The sequence below is a fragment of the Hydractinia symbiolongicarpus genome, chromosome 3 (genome assembly GCF_029227915.1).
Source record: "Hydractinia symbiolongicarpus strain clone_291-10 chromosome 3, HSymV2.1, whole genome shotgun sequence".
NCBI classification, from domain to species: Eukaryota; Metazoa; Cnidaria; class Hydrozoa; order Anthoathecata; family Hydractiniidae; genus Hydractinia; species Hydractinia symbiolongicarpus.
In genome coordinates, this window is record NC_079877.1 from 8,619,895 (window position 1) to 8,632,178 (window position 12,284).

A 12,284-nucleotide genomic window follows, 5' to 3' on the forward strand; every position below is an offset into this window, starting at 1 on the left:
CGGGATCGATGCCCGAATCCTTCAAGACGATGTTTTTAATTTATTTATTTTTATACTAATTTCAGTAGTTGCCAATGGTCATAAGAGGATTTATGATGCTCCTAAGATTACCTGGTATTAATAATAATAATAATAATACTAAACCGCGCTGCATATGTCTAGAGCATTTCTTGCTGTTTAATTTCGCATTGACAGTATACACAGTTTCAGCTTTTAACATGATCGACCGTGTGGCATTCGGGCATTGACGCCATCGCGAACATATTATTTAAATATGAACTCGTCCTCGGTAGTATAGTGGTAAGTATCCCCGCCTGTCACGCGGGAGACCGGGGTTCGATTCCCCGCCGGGGAGGTTCTTTTTATCTTGTCAATGTTTCGTTTCACGTCAGTAGCGTTCGCGGGACTGTCCGGGAATACAGATTTACGCCCGGTTAGCTCAGTCGGTAGAGCATCAGACTTTTAATCTGAGGGTCGCGGGTTCGAGTCCCTCATCGGGTGTAACAATTATTTGGTACGATGGTGAACTAACTTTCACCACAATGTCTTGTCGAAAGAGGATGAATAACGTAACATTTGCGGAGTGGCAAAGGCGAAGCAAACTTGATGGGGAACTAGCTCAGATGGTGGAGCGCTCGCTTAGCATGCGAGAGGCACCGGGATCGATGCCCGAGTTCTCCAATGCCTTTTCCATAAGCGTAAAATAAATGAAATTTGCGCAGAGCAATTTGCAGCAGCGTTCGTGTCATGTCGGGATGGCCGAGCGGTCTAAGGCGCCAGACTCAAGACAAAATGTTCTTCCACTCATCGCGTGGAGAATTCTGGTCCTCGAATGAGGGCGTGGGTTCGAATCCCACTTCCGACAACTTTTCCCTGCCACACAAAATTTTAGGCCTAAAATGCAAGTCCACCGAGCCGGATTTGAACCAGCGACCTAAGGATGCCTGAGTGGTATAAGTTCGTCTACAGTCCTCCGCTCTACCAACTGAGCTATCGGTGGATGTAGCATCGTACAGTTCTTGTGCAGGACTATGCAGGTCATGTCACGTTTGTAGTATGACGTGGTTTTTAAAATGATGCGATAGCTCGCACGTAGCAGAGGGTGGTTTCGATCCACTGACCTCTGGGTTATGGGCCCAGCACGCTTCCTCTGCGCCACTCTGCTGAAGGTAGGTAAGCTGAAATGTGTCTGATGTAAGGTGTAGTTTAGTATTGCGAACAGCACTCGAACTATGACCTTTTTACCATTTCCAGGGGGATTAGCTCACATGGTAGAGCGCTCGCTTTGCATGCGAGAGGTACCGGGATCGATGCCCGGATCCTCCAAGACGATGTTTTTAATTTATTTATTTTTATACTAATTTCAGTAGTTGCCAATGGTCATAAGAGGATTTATGATGCTCCTAAGATTATCTGGTATTAATAATAATAATAATAATACTAAACCGCGCTGCATATGTCTAGAGCATTTCTTGCTGTTTAATTTCGCAATGACAGTATACACAGTTTCAGCTTTTAACATGATCGACCGTGTGGCATTCGGGCATTGACGCCATCGCGAACATATTATTTAAATATGAACTCGTCCTCGGTAGTATAGTGGTAAGTATCCCCGCCTGTCACGCGGGAGACCGGGGTTCGATTCTCCGCCGGGGAGGTTCTTTTTATCTTGTCAATGTTTCGTTTCACGTCAGTAGCGTTCGCGGGACTGTCCAGGAATACAGATTTACGCCCGGTTAGCTCAGTCGGTAGAGCATCAGACTTTTAATCTGGGGGTCGCGGGTTCGAGTCCCTCATCGGGCGTAACAATTATTTGGTACGATGGTGAACTAACTTTCACCACAATGTCTTGTCGAAAGAGGATGAATAACGTAACATTTGCGGAGTGGCAAAGGCGAAGCAAACTTGATGGGGAACTAGCTCAGATGGTAGAGCGCTCGCTTAGCATGCGAGAGGTACCGGGATCGATGCCCGGGTTCTCCAATGCCTTTTCCATAGGCGTAAAATAAATGAAATTTGCGCAGAGCAATTTGCAGCAGCGTTCGTGTCATGTCGGGATGGCCGAGCGGTCTAAGGCGCCAGACTCAAGACAAAATGTTCTTCCACTCATCGCGTGGAGAATTCTGGTCCTCGAATGAGGGCGTGGGTTCGAATCCCACTTCTGACAACTTTTCCCTGCCACACAAAATTTTAGGCCTAAAATGCAAGTCCACCGAGCCGGATTTGAACCAGCGACCTAAGGATGCCTGAGTGGTATAAGTTCGTCTACAGTCCTCCGCTCTACCAACTGAGCTATCGGTGGATGTAGCATCGTACAGTTCTTGTGCAGGACTATGCAGGTCATGTCACGTTTGTAGTATGACGTGGTTTTTAAAATGATGCGATAGCTCGCACGTAGCAGAGGGTGGTTTCGATCCACCGACCTCTGGGTTATGGGCCCAGCACGCTTCCTCTGCGCCACTCTGCTGAAGGTAGGTAAGCTGAAATGTGTCTGATGTAAGGTGTAGTTTAGTATTGCGAACAGCACTCGAACTATGACCTTTTTACCATTTCCAGGGGGATTAGCTCACATGGTAGAGCGCTCGCTTTGCATGCGAGAGGTACCGGGATCGATGCCCGGATCCTCCAAGACGATGTTTTTAATTTATTTATTTTTATACTAATTTCAGTAGTTGCCAATGGTCATAAGAGGATTTATGATGCTCCTAAGATTACCTGGTATTAATAATAATAATAATAATACCAAACCGCGCTGCATATGTCTAGAGCATTTCTTGCTGTTTAATTTCGCATTGACAGTATACACAGTTTCAGCTTTTAACATGATCGACCGTGTGGCATTCGGGCATTGACGCCATCGCGAACATATTATTTAAATATGAACTCGTCCTCGGTAGTATAGTGGTAAGTATCCCCGCCTGTCACGCGGGAGACCGGGGTTCGATTCCCCGCCGGGGAGGTTCTTTTTATCTTGTCAATGTTTCGTTTCACGTCAGTAGCGTTCGCGGGACTGTCCAGGAATACAGATTTACGCCCGGTTAGCTCAGTCGGTAGAGCATCAGACTTTTAATCTGGGGGTCGCGGGTTCGAGTCCCTCATCGGGCGTAACAATTATTTGGTACGATGGTGAACTAACTTTCACCACAATGTCTTGTCGAAAGAGGATGAATAACGTAACATTTGCGGAGTGGCAAAGGCGAAGCAAACTTGATGGGGAACTAGCTCAGATGGTAGAGCGCTCGCTTAGCATGCGAGAGGTACCGGGATCGATGCCCGGGTTCTCCAATGCCTTTTCCATAGGCGTAAAATAAATGAAATTTGCGCAGAGCAATTTGCAGCAGCGTTCGTGTCATGTCGGGATGGCCGAGCGGTCTAAGGCGCCAGACTCAAGACAAAATGTTCTTCCACTCATCGCGTGGAGAATTCTGGTCCTCGAATGAGGGCGTGGGTTCGAATCCCACTTCTGACAACTTTTCCCTGCCACACAAAATTTTAGGCCTAAAATGCAAGTCCACCGAGCCGGATTTGAACCAGCGACCTAAGGATGCCTGAGTGGTATAAGTTCGTCTACAGTCCTCCGCTCTACCAACTGAGCTATCGGTGGATGTAGCATCGTACAGTTCTTGTGCAGGACTATGCAGGTCATGTCACGTTTGTAGTATGACGTGGTTTTTAAAATGATGCGATAGCTCGCACGTAGCAGAGGGTGGTTTCGATCCACCGACCTCTGGGTTATGGGCCCAGCACGCTTCCTCTGCGCCACTCTGCTGAAGGTAGGTAAGCTGAAATGTGTCTGATGTAAGGTGTAGTTTAGTATTGCGAACAGCACTCGAACTATGACCTTTTTACCATTTCCAGGGGGATTAGCTCACATGGTAGAGCGCTCGCTTTGCATGCGAGAGGTACCGGGATCGATGCCCGGATCCTCCAAGACGATGTTTTTAATTTATTTATTTTTATACTAATTTCAGTAGTTGCCAATGGTCATAAGAGGATTTATGATGCTCCTAAGATTACCTGGTATTAATAATAATAATAATAATACCAAACCGCGCTGCATATGTCTAGAGCATTTCTTGCTGTTTAATTTCGCATTGACAGTATACACAGTTTCAGCTTTTAACATGATCGACCGTGTGGCATTCGGGCATTGACGCCATCGCGAACATATTATTTAAATATGAACTCGTCCTCGGTAGTATAGTGGTAAGTATCCCCGCCTGTCACGCGGGAGACCGGGGTTCGATTCCCCGCCGGGGAGGTTCTTTTTATCTTGTCAATGTTTCGTTTCACGTCAGTAGCGTTCGCGGGACTGTCCGGGAATACAGATTTACGCCCGGTTAGCTCAGTCGGTAGAGCATCAGACTTTTAATCTGAGGGTCGCGGGTTCGAGTCCCTCATCGGGCGTAACAATTATTTGGTACGATGGTGAACTAACTTTCACCACAATGTCTTGTCGAAAGAGGATGAATAACGTAACATTTGCGGAGTGGCAAAGGCGAAGCAAACTTGATGGGGAACTAGCTCAGATGGTAGAGCGCTCGCTTAGCATGCGAGAGGTACCGGGATCGATGCCCGGGTTCTCCAATGCCTTTTCCATAGGCGTAAAATAAATGAAATTTGCGCAGAGCAATTTGCAGCAGCGTTCGTGTCATGTCGGGATGGCCGAGCGGTCTAAGGCGCCAGACTCAAGACAAAATGTTCTTCCACTCATCGCGTGGAGAATTCTGGTCCTCGAATGAGGGCGTGGGTTCGAATCCCACTTCCGACAACTTTTCCCTGCCACACAAAATTTTAGGCCTAAAATGCAAGTCCACCGAGCCGGATTTGAACCAGCGACCTAAGGATGCCTGAGTGGTATAAGTTCGTCTACAGTCCTCCGCTCTACCAACTGAGCTATCGGTGGATGTAGCATCGTACAGTTCTTGTGCAGGACTATGCAGGTCATGTCACGTTTGTAGTATGACGTGGTTTTTAAAATGATGCGATAGCTCGCACGTAGCAGAGGGTGGTTTCGATCCACCGACCTCTGGGTTATGGGCCCAGCACGCTTCCTCTGCGCCACTCTGCTGAAGGTAGGTAAGCTGAAATGTGTCTGATGTAAGGTGTAGTTTAGTATTGCGAACAGCACTCGAACTATGACCTTTTTACCATTTCCAGGGGGATTAGCTCACATGGTAGAGCGCTCGCTTTGCATGCGAGAGGTACCGGGATCGATGCCCGAATCCTTCAAGACGATGTTTTTAATTTATTTATTTTTATACTAATTTCAGTAGTTGCCAATGGTCATAAGAGGATTTATGATGCTCCTAAGATTACCTGGTATTAATAATAATAATAATAATACTAAACCGCGCTGCATATGTCTAGAGCATTTCTTGCTGTTTAATTTCGCATTGACAGTATACACAGTTTCAGCTTTTAACATGATCGACCGTGTGGCATTCGGGCATTGACGCCATCGCGAACATATTATTTAAATATGAACTCGTCCTCGGTAGTATAGTGGTAAGTATCCCCGCCTGTCACGCGGGAGACCGGGGTTCGATTCCCCGCCGGGGAGGTTCTTTTTATCTTGTCAATGTTTCGTTTCACGTCAGTAGCGTTCGCGGGACTGTCCGGGAATACAGATTTACGCCCGGTTAGCTCAGTCGGTAGAGCATCAGACTTTTAATCTGAGGGTCGCGGGTTCGAGTCCCTCATCGGGTGTAACAATTATTTGGTACGATGGTGAACTAACTTTCACCACAATGTCTTGTCGAAAGAGGATGAATAACGTAACATTTGCGGAGTGGCAAAGGCGAAGCAAACTTGATGGGGAACTAGCTCAGATGGTGGAGCGCTCGCTTAGCATGCGAGAGGCACCGGGATCGATGCCCGAGTTCTCCAATGCCTTTTCCATAGGCGTAAAATAAATGAAATTTGCGCAGAGCAATTTGCAGCAGCGTTCGTGTCATGTCGGGATGGCCGAGCGGTCTAAGGCGCCAGACTCAAGACAAAATGTTCTTCCACTCATCGCGTGGAGAATTCTGGTCCTCGAATGAGGGCGTGGGTTCGAATCCCACTTCCGACAACTTTTCCCTGCCACACAAAATTTTAGGCCTAAAATGCAAGTCCACCGAGCCGGATTTGAACCAGCGACCTAAGGATGCCTGAGTGGTATAAGTTCGTCTACAGTCCTCCGCTCTACCAACTGAGCTATCGGTGGATGTAGCATCGTACAGTTCTTGTGCAGGACTATGCAGGTCATGTCACGTTTGTAGTATGACGTGGTTTTTAAAATGATGCGATAGCTCGCACGTAGCAGAGGGTGGTTTCGATCCACCGACCTCTGGGTTATGGGCCCAGCACGCTTCCTCTGCGCCACTCTGCTGAAGGTAGGTAAGCTGAAATGTGTCTGATGTAAGGTGTAGTTTAGTATTGCGAACAGCACTCGAACTATGACCTTTTTACCATTTCCAGGGGGATTAGCTCACATGGTAGAGCGCTCGCTTTGCATGCGAGAGGTACCGGGATCGATGCCCGGATCCTCCAAGACGATGTTTTTAATTTATTTATTTTTATACTAATTTCAGTAGTTGCCAATGGTCATAAGAGGATTTATGATGCTCCTAAGATTACCTGGTATTAATAATAATAATAATAATACTAAACCGCGCTGCATATGTCTAGAGCATTTCTTGCTGTTTAATTTCGCATTGACAGTATACACAGTTTCAGCTTTTAACATGATCGACCGTGTGGCATTCGGGCATTGACGCCATCGCGAACATATTATTTAAATATGAACTCGTCCTCGGTAGTATAGTGGTAAGTATCCCCGCCTGTCACGCGGGAGACCGGGGTTCGTTTCCCCGCCGGGGAGGTTCTTTTTATCTTGTCAATGTTTCGTTTCACGTCAGTAGCGTTCGCGGGACTGTCCGGGAATACAGATTTACGCCCGGTTAGCTCAGTCGGTAGAGCATCAGACTTTTAATCTGAGGGTCGCGGGTTCGAGTCCCTCATCGGGCGTAACAATTATTTGGTACGATGGTGAACTAACTTTCACCACAATGTCTTGTCGAAAGAGGATGAATAACGTAACATTTGCGGAGTGGCAAAGGCGAAGCAAACTTGATGGGGAACTAGCTCAGATGGTAGAGCGCTCGCTTAGCATGCGAGAGGTACCGGGATCGATGCCCGGGTTCTCCAATGCCTTTTCCATAGGCGTAAAATAAATGAAATTTGCGCAGAGCAATTTGCAGCAGCGTTCGTGTCATGTCGGGATGGCCGAGCGGTCTAAGGCGCCAGACTCAAGACAAAATGTTCTTCCACTCATTGCGTGGAGAATTCTGGTCCTCGAATGAGGGCGTGGGTTCGAATCCCACTTCCGACAACTTTTCCCTGCCACACAAAATTTTAGGCCTAAAATGCAAGTCCACCGAGCCGGATTTGAACCAGCGACCTAAGGATGCCTGAGTGGTATAAGTTCGTCTACAGTCCTCCGCTCTACCAACTGAGCTATCGGTGGATGTAGCATCGTACAGTTCTTGTGCAGGACTATGCAGGTCATGTCACGTTTGTAGTATGACGTGGTTTTTAAAATGATGCGATAGCTCGCACGTAGCAGAGGGTGGTTTCGATCCACCGACCTCTGGGTTATGGGCCCAGCACGCTTACTCTGCGCCACTCTGCTGAAGGTAGGTAAGCTGAAATGTGTCTGATGTAAGGTGTAGTTTAGTATTGCGAACAGCACTCGAACTATGACCTTTTTACCATTTCCAGGGGGATTAGCTCACATGGTAGAGCGCTCGCTTTGCATGCGAGAGGTACCGGGATCGATGCCCGGATCCTCCAAGACGATGTTTTTAATTTATTTATTTTTATACTAATTTCAGTAGTTGCCAATGGTCATAAGAGGATTTATGATGCTCCTAAGATTAACTGGTATTAATAATAATAATAATAATAATACTAAACCGCGCTGCATATGTCTAGAGCATTTCTTGCTGTTTAATTTCGCATTGACAGTATACACAGTTTCAGCTTTTAACATGATCGACCGTGTGGCATTAGGGCATTGACGCCATCGCGAACATATTATTTAAATATGAACTCGTCCTCGGTAGTATAGTGGTAAGTATCCCCGCCTGTCACGCGGGAGACCGGGGTTCGATTCCCCGCCGGGGAGGTTCTTTTTATCTTGTCAATGTTTCGTTTCACGTCAGTAGCGTTCGCGGGACTGTCCGGGAATACAGATTTACGCCCGGTTAGCTCAGTCGGTAGAGCATCAGACTTTTATTCTGAGGGTCGCGGGTTCGAGTCCCTCATCGGGCGTAACAATTATTTGGTACGATGGTGAACTAACTTTCACCACAATGTCTTGTCGAAAGAGGATGAATAACGTAACATTTGCGGAGTGGCAAAGGCGAAGCAAACTTGATGGGGAACTAGCTCAGATGGTAGAGCGCTCGCTTAGCATGCGAGAGGTACCGGGATCGATGCCCGGGTTCTCCAATGCCTTTTCCATAGGCGTAAAATAAATGAAATTTGCGCAGAGCAATTTGCAGCAGCGTCCGTGTCATGTCGGGATGGCCGAGCGGTCTAAGGCGCCAGACTCAAGACAAAATGTTCTTCCACTCATCGCGTGGAGAATTCTGGTCCTCGAATGAGGGCGTGGGTTCGAATCCCACTTCCGACAACTTTTCCCTGCCACACAAAATTTTAGGCCTAAAATGCAAGTCCACCGAGCCGGATTTGAACCAGCGACCTAAGGATGCCTGAGTGGTATAAGTTCGTCTACAGTCCTCCGCTCTACCAACTGAGCTATCGGTGGATGTAGCATCGTACAGTTCTTGTGCAGGACTATGCAGGTCATGTCACGTTTGTAGTATGACGTGGTTTTTAAAATGATGCGATAGCTCGCACGTAGCAGAGGGTGGTTTCGATCCACCGACCTCTGGGTTATGGGCCCAGCACGCTTCCTCTGCGCCACTCTGCTGAAGGTAGGTAAGGTGAAATGTGTCTGATGTAAGGTGTAGTTTAGTATTGCGAACAGCACTCGAACTATGACCTTTTTACCATTTCCAGGGGGATTAGCTCACATGGTAGAGCGCTCGCTTTGCATGCGAGAGGTACCGGGATCGATGCCCGGATCCTCCAAGACGATGTTTTTAATTTATTTATTTTTATACTAATTTCAGTAGTTGCCAATGGTCATAAGAGGATTTATGATGCTCCTAAGATTACCTGGTATTAATAATAATAATAATAATACTAAACCGCGCTGCATATGTCTAGAGCATTTCTTGCTGTTTAATTTAGCATTGACAGTATACACAGTTTCAGCTTTTAACATGATCGACCGTGTGGCATTCGGGCATTGACGCCATCGCGAACATATTATTTAAATATGAACTCGTCCTCGGTAGTATAGTGGTAAGTATCCCCGCCTGTCACGCGGGAGACCGGGGTTCGATTCCCCGCCGGGGAGGTTCTTTTTATCTTGTCAATGTTTCGTTTCACGTCAGTAGCGTTCGCGGGACTGTCCGGGAATACAGATTTACGCCCGGTTAGCTCAGTCGGTAGAGCATCAGACTTTTAATCTGAGGGTCGCGGGTTCGAGTCCCTCATCGGGCGTAACAATTATTTGGTACGATGGTGAACTAACTTTCACCACAATGTCTTGTCGAAAGAGGATGAATAACGTAACATTTGCGGAGTGGCAAAGGCGAAGCAAACTTGATGGGGAACTAGCTCAGATGGTAGAGCGCTCGCTTAGCATGCGAGAGGTACCGGGATCGATGCCCGGGTTCTCCAATGCCTTTTCCATAGGCGTAAAATAAATGAAATTTGCGCAGAGCAATTTGCAGCAGCGTTCGTGTCATGTCGGGATGGCCGAGCGGTCTAAGGCGCCAGACTCAAGACAAAATGTTCTTCCACTCATCGCGTGGAGAATTCTGGTCCTCGAATGAGGGCGTGGGTTCGAATCCCACTTCCGACAACTTTTCCCTGCCACACAAAATTTTAGGCCTAAAATGCAAGTCCACCGAGCCGGATTTGAACCAGCGACCTAAGGATGCCTGAGTGGTATAAGTTCGTCTACAGTCCTCCGCTCTACCAACTGAGCTATCGGTGGATGTAGCATCGTACAGTTCTTGTGCAGGACTATGCAGGTCATGTCACGTTTGTAGTATGACGTGGTTTTTAAAATGATGCGATAGCTCGCACGTAGCAGAGGGTGGTTTCGATCCACCGACCTCTGGGTTATGGGCCCAGCACGCTTCCTCTGCGCCACTCTGCTGAAGGTAGGTAAGCTGAAATGTGTCTGATGTAAGGTGTAGTTTAGTATTGCGAACAGCACTCGAACTATGACCTTTTTAACATTTCCCGGGGGATTAGCTCACATGGTAGAGCGCTCGCTTTGCATGCGAGAGGTACCGGGATCGATGCCCGGATCCTCCAAGACGATGTTTTTAATTTATTTATTTTTATACTAATTTCAGTAGTTGCCAATGGTCATAAGAGGATTTATGATGCTCCTAAGATTACCTGGTATTAATAATAATAATAATAATACTAAACCGCGCTGCATATGTCTAGAGCATTTCTTGCTGTTTAATTTCGCATTGACAGTATACACAGTTTCAGCTTTTAACATGATCGACCGTGTGGCATTCGGGCATTGACGCCATCGCGAACATATTATTTAAATATGAACTCGTCCTCGGTAGTATAGTGGTAAGTATCCCCGACTGTCACGCGGGAGACCGGGGTTCGATTCCCCGCCGGGGAGGTTCTTTTTATCTTGTCAATGTTTCGTTTCACGTCAGTAGCGTTCGCGGGACTGTCCGGGAATACAGATTTACGCCCGGTTAGCTCAGTCGGTAGAGCATCAGACTTTTAATCTGAGGGTCGCGGGTTCGAGTCCCTCATCGGGCGTAACAATTATTTGGTACGATGGTGAACTAACTTTCACCACAATGTCTTGTCGAAAGAGGATGAATAACGTAACATTTGCGGAGTGGCAAAGGCGAAGCAAACTTGATGGGGAACTAGCTCAGATGGTAGAGCGCTCGCTTAGCATGCGAGAGGTACCGGGATCGATGCCCGGGTTCTCCAATGCCTTTTCCATAGGCGTAAAATAAATGAAATTTGCGCAGAGCAATTTGCAGCAGCGTTCGTGTCATGTCGGGATGGCCGAGCGGTCTAAGGCGCCAGACTCAAGACAAAATGTTCTTCCACTCATCGCGTGGAGAATTCTGGTCCTCGAATGAGGGCGTGGGTTCGAATCCCACTTCCGACAACTTTTCCCTGCCACACAAAATTTTAGGCCTAAAATGCAAGTCCACCGAGCCGGATTTGAACCAGCGACCTAAGGATGCCTGAGTGGTATAAGTTCGTCTACAGTCCTCCGCTCTACCAACTGAACTATCGGTGGATGTAGCATCGTACAGTTCTTGTGCAGGACTATGCAGGTCATGTCACGTTTGTAGTATGACGTGGTTTTTAAAATGATGCGATAGCTCGCACGTAGCAGAGGGTGGTTTCGATCCACCGACCTCTGGGTTATGGGCCCAGCACGCTTCCTCTGCGCCACTCTGCTGAAGGTAGGTAAGCTGAAATGTGTCTGATGTAAGGTGTAGTTTAGTATTGCGAACAGCACTCGAACTATGACCTTTTTACCATTTCCAGGGGGATTAGCTCACATGGTAGAGCGCTCGCTTTGCATGCGAGAGGTACCGGGATCGATGCCCGGATCCTCCAAGACGATGTTTTTAATTTATTTATTTTTATACTAATTTCAGTAGTTGCCAATGGTCATAAGAGGATTTATGATGCTCCTAAGATTACCTGGTATTAATAATAATAATAATAATACTAAACCGCGCTGCATATGTCTAGAGCATTTCTTGCTGTTTAATTTCGCATTGACAGTATACACAGTTTCAGCTTTTAACATGATCGACCGTGTGGCATTCGGGCATTGACGCCATCGCGAACATATTATTTAAATATGAACTCGTCCTCGGTAGTATAGTGGTAAGTATCCCCGCCTGTCACGCGGGAGACCGGGGTTCGATTCCCCGCCGGGGAGGTTCTTTTTATCTTGTCAATGTTTCGTTTCACGTCAGTAGCGTTCGCGGGACTGTCCGGGAATACAGATTTACGCCCGGTTAGCTCAGTCGGTAGAGCATCAGACTTTTAATCTGAGGGTCGCGGGTTCGAGTCCCTCATCGGGCGTAACAATTATTTGGTACGATGGTGAACTAACTTTCACCACAATGTCTTGTCGAAAGAGGATG

The 12,284-nt window shown here is 47.2% G+C and overlaps 51 non-coding genes across 51 annotated transcripts; 42 read left to right on the forward strand and 9 right to left on the reverse strand.

Annotated features, from left to right (window-relative positions):
• The first annotated feature begins 283 nt into the window (after positions 1-283).
• Trnad-guc (transfer RNA aspartic acid (anticodon GUC)) lies at positions 284-355 on the forward strand. The gene has a single exon. It is a non-coding gene; the product is annotated as a tRNA-Asp (tRNA).
• Positions 356-428: 73 nt separating this feature from the next.
• On the forward strand, positions 429-501 carry Trnak-uuu (transfer RNA lysine (anticodon UUU)). Its single transcript has one exon. It is a non-coding gene; the product is annotated as a tRNA-Lys (tRNA).
• Positions 502-749: 248 nt separating this feature from the next.
• Positions 750-865, forward strand: Trnal-caa (transfer RNA leucine (anticodon CAA)). The gene is made up of 2 exons: positions 750-787; positions 820-865. It is a non-coding gene; the product is annotated as a tRNA-Leu (tRNA).
• A 41-nt stretch (positions 866-906) lies between these two features.
• On the reverse strand, positions 907-1,000 carry Trnay-gua (transfer RNA tyrosine (anticodon GUA)). Its single transcript has 2 exons — positions 964-1,000; positions 907-942 (listed from the first exon to the last, which is right to left on the reverse strand). It is a non-coding gene; the product is annotated as a tRNA-Tyr (tRNA).
• Positions 1,001-1,253: 253 nt separating this feature from the next.
• Trnaa-ugc (transfer RNA alanine (anticodon UGC)) lies at positions 1,254-1,326 on the forward strand. Its single transcript has one exon. It is a non-coding gene; the product is annotated as a tRNA-Ala (tRNA).
• A 259-nt stretch (positions 1,327-1,585) lies between these two features.
• Positions 1,586-1,657, forward strand: Trnad-guc (transfer RNA aspartic acid (anticodon GUC)). Its single transcript has one exon. It is a non-coding gene; the product is annotated as a tRNA-Asp (tRNA).
• Positions 1,658-1,730: 73 nt separating this feature from the next.
• Trnak-uuu (transfer RNA lysine (anticodon UUU)) lies at positions 1,731-1,803 on the forward strand. The gene has a single exon. It is a non-coding gene; the product is annotated as a tRNA-Lys (tRNA).
• A 107-nt stretch (positions 1,804-1,910) lies between these two features.
• Trnaa-agc (transfer RNA alanine (anticodon AGC)) lies at positions 1,911-1,983 on the forward strand. Its single transcript has one exon. It is a non-coding gene; the product is annotated as a tRNA-Ala (tRNA).
• A 68-nt stretch (positions 1,984-2,051) lies between these two features.
• Positions 2,052-2,167, forward strand: Trnal-caa (transfer RNA leucine (anticodon CAA)). The gene is made up of 2 exons: positions 2,052-2,089; positions 2,122-2,167. It is a non-coding gene; the product is annotated as a tRNA-Leu (tRNA).
• Positions 2,168-2,208: 41 nt separating this feature from the next.
• Positions 2,209-2,302, reverse strand: Trnay-gua (transfer RNA tyrosine (anticodon GUA)). Its single transcript has 2 exons — positions 2,266-2,302; positions 2,209-2,244 (listed from the first exon to the last, which is right to left on the reverse strand). It is a non-coding gene; the product is annotated as a tRNA-Tyr (tRNA).
• Positions 2,303-2,555: 253 nt separating this feature from the next.
• Positions 2,556-2,628, forward strand: Trnaa-ugc (transfer RNA alanine (anticodon UGC)). The gene has a single exon. It is a non-coding gene; the product is annotated as a tRNA-Ala (tRNA).
• Positions 2,629-2,887: 259 nt separating this feature from the next.
• Trnad-guc (transfer RNA aspartic acid (anticodon GUC)) lies at positions 2,888-2,959 on the forward strand. Its single transcript has one exon. It is a non-coding gene; the product is annotated as a tRNA-Asp (tRNA).
• Positions 2,960-3,032: 73 nt separating this feature from the next.
• Trnak-uuu (transfer RNA lysine (anticodon UUU)) lies at positions 3,033-3,105 on the forward strand. Its single transcript has one exon. It is a non-coding gene; the product is annotated as a tRNA-Lys (tRNA).
• Positions 3,106-3,212: 107 nt separating this feature from the next.
• Trnaa-agc (transfer RNA alanine (anticodon AGC)) lies at positions 3,213-3,285 on the forward strand. The gene has a single exon. It is a non-coding gene; the product is annotated as a tRNA-Ala (tRNA).
• A 68-nt stretch (positions 3,286-3,353) lies between these two features.
• On the forward strand, positions 3,354-3,469 carry Trnal-caa (transfer RNA leucine (anticodon CAA)). Its single transcript has 2 exons — positions 3,354-3,391; positions 3,424-3,469. It is a non-coding gene; the product is annotated as a tRNA-Leu (tRNA).
• Positions 3,470-3,510: 41 nt separating this feature from the next.
• On the reverse strand, positions 3,511-3,604 carry Trnay-gua (transfer RNA tyrosine (anticodon GUA)). Its single transcript has 2 exons — positions 3,568-3,604; positions 3,511-3,546 (listed from the first exon to the last, which is right to left on the reverse strand). It is a non-coding gene; the product is annotated as a tRNA-Tyr (tRNA).
• Positions 3,605-3,857: 253 nt separating this feature from the next.
• On the forward strand, positions 3,858-3,930 carry Trnaa-ugc (transfer RNA alanine (anticodon UGC)). Its single transcript has one exon. It is a non-coding gene; the product is annotated as a tRNA-Ala (tRNA).
• Positions 3,931-4,189: 259 nt separating this feature from the next.
• Trnad-guc (transfer RNA aspartic acid (anticodon GUC)) lies at positions 4,190-4,261 on the forward strand. Its single transcript has one exon. It is a non-coding gene; the product is annotated as a tRNA-Asp (tRNA).
• Positions 4,262-4,334: 73 nt separating this feature from the next.
• On the forward strand, positions 4,335-4,407 carry Trnak-uuu (transfer RNA lysine (anticodon UUU)). Its single transcript has one exon. It is a non-coding gene; the product is annotated as a tRNA-Lys (tRNA).
• A 107-nt stretch (positions 4,408-4,514) lies between these two features.
• On the forward strand, positions 4,515-4,587 carry Trnaa-agc (transfer RNA alanine (anticodon AGC)). The gene has a single exon. It is a non-coding gene; the product is annotated as a tRNA-Ala (tRNA).
• A 68-nt stretch (positions 4,588-4,655) lies between these two features.
• On the forward strand, positions 4,656-4,771 carry Trnal-caa (transfer RNA leucine (anticodon CAA)). Its single transcript has 2 exons — positions 4,656-4,693; positions 4,726-4,771. It is a non-coding gene; the product is annotated as a tRNA-Leu (tRNA).
• A 41-nt stretch (positions 4,772-4,812) lies between these two features.
• Trnay-gua (transfer RNA tyrosine (anticodon GUA)) lies at positions 4,813-4,906 on the reverse strand. The gene is made up of 2 exons: positions 4,870-4,906; positions 4,813-4,848 (listed from the first exon to the last, which is right to left on the reverse strand). It is a non-coding gene; the product is annotated as a tRNA-Tyr (tRNA).
• A 585-nt stretch (positions 4,907-5,491) lies between these two features.
• On the forward strand, positions 5,492-5,563 carry Trnad-guc (transfer RNA aspartic acid (anticodon GUC)). The gene has a single exon. It is a non-coding gene; the product is annotated as a tRNA-Asp (tRNA).
• Positions 5,564-5,636: 73 nt separating this feature from the next.
• On the forward strand, positions 5,637-5,709 carry Trnak-uuu (transfer RNA lysine (anticodon UUU)). The gene has a single exon. It is a non-coding gene; the product is annotated as a tRNA-Lys (tRNA).
• Positions 5,710-5,957: 248 nt separating this feature from the next.
• Positions 5,958-6,073, forward strand: Trnal-caa (transfer RNA leucine (anticodon CAA)). The gene is made up of 2 exons: positions 5,958-5,995; positions 6,028-6,073. It is a non-coding gene; the product is annotated as a tRNA-Leu (tRNA).
• Positions 6,074-6,114: 41 nt separating this feature from the next.
• Positions 6,115-6,208, reverse strand: Trnay-gua (transfer RNA tyrosine (anticodon GUA)). The gene is made up of 2 exons: positions 6,172-6,208; positions 6,115-6,150 (listed from the first exon to the last, which is right to left on the reverse strand). It is a non-coding gene; the product is annotated as a tRNA-Tyr (tRNA).
• Positions 6,209-6,461: 253 nt separating this feature from the next.
• On the forward strand, positions 6,462-6,534 carry Trnaa-ugc (transfer RNA alanine (anticodon UGC)). Its single transcript has one exon. It is a non-coding gene; the product is annotated as a tRNA-Ala (tRNA).
• A 404-nt stretch (positions 6,535-6,938) lies between these two features.
• Trnak-uuu (transfer RNA lysine (anticodon UUU)) lies at positions 6,939-7,011 on the forward strand. The gene has a single exon. It is a non-coding gene; the product is annotated as a tRNA-Lys (tRNA).
• Positions 7,012-7,118: 107 nt separating this feature from the next.
• Trnaa-agc (transfer RNA alanine (anticodon AGC)) lies at positions 7,119-7,191 on the forward strand. Its single transcript has one exon. It is a non-coding gene; the product is annotated as a tRNA-Ala (tRNA).
• A 68-nt stretch (positions 7,192-7,259) lies between these two features.
• On the forward strand, positions 7,260-7,375 carry Trnal-caa (transfer RNA leucine (anticodon CAA)). The gene is made up of 2 exons: positions 7,260-7,297; positions 7,330-7,375. It is a non-coding gene; the product is annotated as a tRNA-Leu (tRNA).
• A 41-nt stretch (positions 7,376-7,416) lies between these two features.
• On the reverse strand, positions 7,417-7,510 carry Trnay-gua (transfer RNA tyrosine (anticodon GUA)). Its single transcript has 2 exons — positions 7,474-7,510; positions 7,417-7,452 (listed from the first exon to the last, which is right to left on the reverse strand). It is a non-coding gene; the product is annotated as a tRNA-Tyr (tRNA).
• A 253-nt stretch (positions 7,511-7,763) lies between these two features.
• Positions 7,764-7,836, forward strand: Trnaa-ugc (transfer RNA alanine (anticodon UGC)). The gene has a single exon. It is a non-coding gene; the product is annotated as a tRNA-Ala (tRNA).
• A 262-nt stretch (positions 7,837-8,098) lies between these two features.
• Positions 8,099-8,170, forward strand: Trnad-guc (transfer RNA aspartic acid (anticodon GUC)). The gene has a single exon. It is a non-coding gene; the product is annotated as a tRNA-Asp (tRNA).
• Positions 8,171-8,243: 73 nt separating this feature from the next.
• Trnak-uuu (transfer RNA lysine (anticodon UUU)) lies at positions 8,244-8,316 on the forward strand. Its single transcript has one exon. It is a non-coding gene; the product is annotated as a tRNA-Lys (tRNA).
• A 107-nt stretch (positions 8,317-8,423) lies between these two features.
• Trnaa-agc (transfer RNA alanine (anticodon AGC)) lies at positions 8,424-8,496 on the forward strand. The gene has a single exon. It is a non-coding gene; the product is annotated as a tRNA-Ala (tRNA).
• A 68-nt stretch (positions 8,497-8,564) lies between these two features.
• Positions 8,565-8,680, forward strand: Trnal-caa (transfer RNA leucine (anticodon CAA)). Its single transcript has 2 exons — positions 8,565-8,602; positions 8,635-8,680. It is a non-coding gene; the product is annotated as a tRNA-Leu (tRNA).
• Positions 8,681-8,721: 41 nt separating this feature from the next.
• On the reverse strand, positions 8,722-8,815 carry Trnay-gua (transfer RNA tyrosine (anticodon GUA)). Its single transcript has 2 exons — positions 8,779-8,815; positions 8,722-8,757 (listed from the first exon to the last, which is right to left on the reverse strand). It is a non-coding gene; the product is annotated as a tRNA-Tyr (tRNA).
• Positions 8,816-9,068: 253 nt separating this feature from the next.
• On the forward strand, positions 9,069-9,141 carry Trnaa-ugc (transfer RNA alanine (anticodon UGC)). Its single transcript has one exon. It is a non-coding gene; the product is annotated as a tRNA-Ala (tRNA).
• A 259-nt stretch (positions 9,142-9,400) lies between these two features.
• On the forward strand, positions 9,401-9,472 carry Trnad-guc (transfer RNA aspartic acid (anticodon GUC)). The gene has a single exon. It is a non-coding gene; the product is annotated as a tRNA-Asp (tRNA).
• A 73-nt stretch (positions 9,473-9,545) lies between these two features.
• Positions 9,546-9,618, forward strand: Trnak-uuu (transfer RNA lysine (anticodon UUU)). The gene has a single exon. It is a non-coding gene; the product is annotated as a tRNA-Lys (tRNA).
• A 107-nt stretch (positions 9,619-9,725) lies between these two features.
• On the forward strand, positions 9,726-9,798 carry Trnaa-agc (transfer RNA alanine (anticodon AGC)). Its single transcript has one exon. It is a non-coding gene; the product is annotated as a tRNA-Ala (tRNA).
• Positions 9,799-9,866: 68 nt separating this feature from the next.
• Trnal-caa (transfer RNA leucine (anticodon CAA)) lies at positions 9,867-9,982 on the forward strand. Its single transcript has 2 exons — positions 9,867-9,904; positions 9,937-9,982. It is a non-coding gene; the product is annotated as a tRNA-Leu (tRNA).
• A 41-nt stretch (positions 9,983-10,023) lies between these two features.
• Positions 10,024-10,117, reverse strand: Trnay-gua (transfer RNA tyrosine (anticodon GUA)). Its single transcript has 2 exons — positions 10,081-10,117; positions 10,024-10,059 (listed from the first exon to the last, which is right to left on the reverse strand). It is a non-coding gene; the product is annotated as a tRNA-Tyr (tRNA).
• Positions 10,118-10,370: 253 nt separating this feature from the next.
• Positions 10,371-10,443, forward strand: Trnaa-ugc (transfer RNA alanine (anticodon UGC)). The gene has a single exon. It is a non-coding gene; the product is annotated as a tRNA-Ala (tRNA).
• Positions 10,444-10,847: 404 nt separating this feature from the next.
• On the forward strand, positions 10,848-10,920 carry Trnak-uuu (transfer RNA lysine (anticodon UUU)). The gene has a single exon. It is a non-coding gene; the product is annotated as a tRNA-Lys (tRNA).
• A 107-nt stretch (positions 10,921-11,027) lies between these two features.
• On the forward strand, positions 11,028-11,100 carry Trnaa-agc (transfer RNA alanine (anticodon AGC)). The gene has a single exon. It is a non-coding gene; the product is annotated as a tRNA-Ala (tRNA).
• A 68-nt stretch (positions 11,101-11,168) lies between these two features.
• Trnal-caa (transfer RNA leucine (anticodon CAA)) lies at positions 11,169-11,284 on the forward strand. Its single transcript has 2 exons — positions 11,169-11,206; positions 11,239-11,284. It is a non-coding gene; the product is annotated as a tRNA-Leu (tRNA).
• A 41-nt stretch (positions 11,285-11,325) lies between these two features.
• Trnay-gua (transfer RNA tyrosine (anticodon GUA)) lies at positions 11,326-11,419 on the reverse strand. The gene is made up of 2 exons: positions 11,383-11,419; positions 11,326-11,361 (listed from the first exon to the last, which is right to left on the reverse strand). It is a non-coding gene; the product is annotated as a tRNA-Tyr (tRNA).
• A 253-nt stretch (positions 11,420-11,672) lies between these two features.
• On the forward strand, positions 11,673-11,745 carry Trnaa-ugc (transfer RNA alanine (anticodon UGC)). Its single transcript has one exon. It is a non-coding gene; the product is annotated as a tRNA-Ala (tRNA).
• A 259-nt stretch (positions 11,746-12,004) lies between these two features.
• Trnad-guc (transfer RNA aspartic acid (anticodon GUC)) lies at positions 12,005-12,076 on the forward strand. Its single transcript has one exon. It is a non-coding gene; the product is annotated as a tRNA-Asp (tRNA).
• Positions 12,077-12,149: 73 nt separating this feature from the next.
• Positions 12,150-12,222, forward strand: Trnak-uuu (transfer RNA lysine (anticodon UUU)). The gene has a single exon. It is a non-coding gene; the product is annotated as a tRNA-Lys (tRNA).
• Positions 12,223-12,284: the final 62 nt, after the last annotated feature.